Genomic DNA, 4,154 nt, shown 5'->3' with positions numbered 1-4,154 from the left:
AGAAAAAAAACAAACAACCCCATCAAAACGTGGGTGAAGGACATGAACATACACTTCTCAAAAGAAGACATTTATGCAGCCAAAAAACACATGAAAAAATGCTCATCATCACTGGCCATCAGAGAAATGCAAATGGAAACCACAATGAGATACCATCTCACACCAGTTAGAATGGCGATCATTAAAAAGTCAGGAAACAACAGGTGCTGGAGAGGATGTGGAGAAACAGGAACACTTTTACACTGTTGGTGGGACTGTAAACTAGTTCAACCCTTGTGGAAGTAGGTGTGGCGATTCCTTAGGGATCTAGAACTAGAAATACCATTTGACCCAGCCATCCCATTACTGGGTATCTACCCAAAGGATTATAAATCATGCTGCTATGAAAACACATGCACACGTATGTTTATTGCAGCACTATTCACAATAGCAAAGACTTGGAACTAACCCAAATGTCCAACAATGATAGACTGGATTAAGAAAATGTGGCACATATACACCATGGAATACTGTGCAGCCATAAAAAGGATGAGTTCATGTCCTTTGTAGGGACATGGATGAAGCTGGAAACCATCATTCTCAGCAAACTATTGCAAGGACAAAAATCCAAACACCGCATGTTCTCACTCATAGGTGGGAATTGAACAATGAGAACACATGGACACAGGAAGGGGAACATCACACACCGGGGCCTGTTGTGGGGTGGTGGGAGTGGGGAGGGATAGCATTAGGAGATATACCTAATGCTAAATGACGAGTTAATGGGTGCAGCACACCAACATGGCACATGTATACATATGTAACAAACCTGCACGATGTGCACATGTACCCTAAAACTTAAAGTATGATAATAATAAAATAAAAAAATAAAAAATAAAAAATAAAAATATTCTTGGCCAGTCACGGTGGCTCATGCCTGTAATCCCAGCACTTTGGGAGGCTGATGTGCGTGGATGGCCTGAGGTCAGGAGTTCGAGACCAGCCTGGCCAACATGGTGAAACCCTGTCTCTACTAAAAATACAAAAATTCGCCAACTATGGTGACAGGCGCCTGTAATCCCAGCTACTCGGAAGGCTGAGGCAGGAGAATTGTTTGAACCCGGGAGGCGGAGGTTGCAGTGAACCAAGATCGTGCCACTGCACTCCAGCCTGGGTGACAGAGTGAGACTCCATCTCAAAAAAAAAAAAAAGAAAATATTCTTGAGAAGGTAGTAAAGATGGCAGAAAAATGTCCTTGTTCTCTTTTAGTTTATGCTGAGGAGTTCAAGGTGAAGGGAAGGATGACACTTGCCAGCTTGTAAATAAATAAAAAGTAAAAGGTAATTAGAAAGAATAACTAATTTTGGACCATGATAATTTTAGTCCACATGCCTCCCTCAAATATAGTTCTCATTAATCCTCCAATTGTGTTTCATCATCTAAAGGGTCTTTGTTAAATGTTTCTGGTTTCTTTTTGAAGTTTGCCACAGGCTCTGCCCAGTCCTTCCTCTGCCATTGGCTCTCTCATGGTCTACCATTTCTACAGCATTATTAGGGCCAAGAGGCAGAGCTACTTGTCTAGCAATGTGTATGAGCTGGTGAATCATCTCTGGTTATACATAGGTCCCCTCATAGCTACAGATGGTTGGCCATTGGATGAATAGTTTGAAGCAGGATAAACCAACATGTTATTTACAGTCTCTATGGGACATGCCTAGGTCCAAAACACAATTTCACAGATCCCAATTGTCCTCAGATGTCTATACTTGCAATTCTATTGTGGTACCAATATTTATCTTTTAGGTCCTTTCCTTGCAAATGACAGAATCTAATTCTGACTGACTTAAGCAAAATAAAATAAGATAACAATAATAAATCATTAAAAGGAGAATTCATGTATGGAGTCTGGGGTAGCTCACAGCTTCAATGGGATAGTCAGTGTATCAAGGTGGTAAAGAAAACAGGCATTGGTGCAAGTCCCATTGGTTCCAAATTCTAACACCACGATTTATCTCCCTGAGCCAGTTTCCTCTTCTCTGAAATAGGAATAACTTAAGCATTTATCTAACGTATGTGTTGTGGTATTTAAATGGAATAAAGAATATAAATTGCTTAACACAGTGCCTGATAGGATGCAAATATCTAAGAATGAACTCTTATTATGATTCATGTTTATAAATCTGGCCTTGAAAGGGCAGAATCTAGGATAACTCTAGTGATCTTATCAGCAAGGGCATTTGCGTAGGCTGTCAGAGTGCTGCATCCAAAAAGGCTGACCTTTGACTCTCTCCTTGAGACTAAAATTCCTAAGACAGTAATCCCAGCTACTTGGGAGGCTGAGGCAGGGGAATCGTTTGAAGCTGGGAGGCGGAGGTTGCAGTGAATCGAGACCGTGCCACTGCACTCCAGCCTGGGCGACCAAAAGAGGCTGTCTTAAAAGAAAAAAAAATCCTAAGAGAGTAAATGATCTGACATTGACCATGTGCCCATTTCTGGACCAGTCACTGTGCCAGGAAGAATGAGTGAATAATGACAGGGGTTGGGGGTGGGGAGGTGAGGGTGGAGAGGATTTGGGGATTCCATGATTAACAGTGTCCCTTGGAAGCATATTGAACCATGGAGTTCAGTTATTAGAGGAATGGTAGAGATAAGCTGAGCAGACAATAACAATGTTTACCATACTGTGTATAATAAATACATATCCTTGTAATAAAAAATTGCTAAGCAAGAGGCTTATCCATCTTCCTCTGACTAGGACTGAACTGGTATCATCCCAAGAAAATAATTTTCTACCTTTTCTTCAGTATTTTTCAGAAAAGGTAAATTTTCCACCTTTTCTTCAGTATTTTTCAGAAAAGGTAAATTTTCCACCTTTTCTTAAATATTTTTCAGAAAAGGACCTCACAGATCCTGACATCAAGGAATTATCCTAGTGTCCATGCACTGCTTGTTGCAGTTCTATCCAGTTCCCTCATCATTCTGATTTCGTAAGTCTATTGAAACACTAGAAATATTTTCTCAATGTTCTTCTCACAGCTGCCTTCACCTCCCTGTTCTTCAGGCTGTAAATGAGGAGATTCAGCATGGGAGTGATCACGCTGTACTGCAAGGAGAAGATCAGCTCCTGAATGGATCCTGAATTTGGCATGAGATAGAGGAGTAATCCGGAGCCATAAAAGAAAATCACTGCAGTGAGATGGGAGGAGCAGGTGGAGAAGGCTTTGCTTCTGCCTGTAGTGGAGCTGATCCTCAGGATGGTGGACAAAATGCAAATATAAGACAAGAATATAATGAGAAAATTTCCAAAGAAATGCAGGAAGCTGGAGCAGAGCAGGGTGGTAAAACTTGCTGACACATCAGAGCAAGACAAAGGATAGAGAGAGGGCAGCTCACAGCTGAAGTGGTGGATATTTTGAGCCTCACAGAAGTCTAAATTGAGAGCTACAAGGATATTGATGAGGGCATCCAGAAAAGCCAAGCCCCATGAGCCCCCCACCAGCCCTGAACACAGCTGTCTGTTCATCACTTGGCCATAGAGCAAAGGAGAGCTGATGGCAACATAGCGGTCATAGGCCATCACAGCAAGCAGGGAGGATTCAGTGCCCCCAGTGGCAAACACAAAGAAGACCTAAGCCATGCAGCCCTCTACTGAGATGGTTTTCTTCTCAGACAGGAGGTTCTCCAACAGCTTAGGTGCAGTGACAGAGGAATGGCAGAGATCCAAGAAGGACAATTGTCCCAGGAAGAAGTACATGGGTGTGTGGAGGCAAGAATCAGCATTAATCACCACCAGCAGCAGCAGGTTTCCCATCACAGTCAGGAGGCAAATCACCACGAACAGCACAAAGAGCAGAGCCTGGGTCTGGGGGCCAGCTGACAGCCCAAGGAGGACAAACTCAGGGACAACACTGCGGTTTCTCATTGCCTTCAGTATTTTATTTGGAATAAGATAAATAAATTGAGTGAAGCCTCTTCTTATGCCTAACAAATATTTAAGTGTTTTAACCCTCTTCTCCATTCACAAATTTTCTTGCTTACCTAAACATTCATATGCAGAAATGATAAACTACTCTGTCCCTAGATTTCCTAAACCCGTGATCATCTTTTCTGCAAGACCCCAACCTTAGATTCTCTCTCTCTCTCTACCTTTATGTTCTTTCTTTAATGTTTCAGTG

General features: G+C 42.2%; 1 pseudogene; it reads right to left on the bottom strand.

Annotated features, from left to right (window-relative positions):
- Positions 1-2,983: 2,983 nt before the first annotated feature.
- On the bottom strand, positions 2,984-3,901 carry LOC129136613 (olfactory receptor 8S1-like; annotated as a pseudogene).
- Positions 3,902-4,154: the final 253 nt, after the last annotated feature.

The sequence above is a fragment of the Pan troglodytes genome, chromosome 10 (genome assembly GCF_028858775.2).
Source record: "Pan troglodytes isolate AG18354 chromosome 10, NHGRI_mPanTro3-v2.0_pri, whole genome shotgun sequence".
Taxonomy (NCBI): Eukaryota; Metazoa; Chordata; class Mammalia; order Primates; family Hominidae; genus Pan; species Pan troglodytes.
The sequence above is the reverse complement of the archived record's forward strand: the minus strand, read 5'-3'. Positions and strand labels throughout refer to the sequence as shown.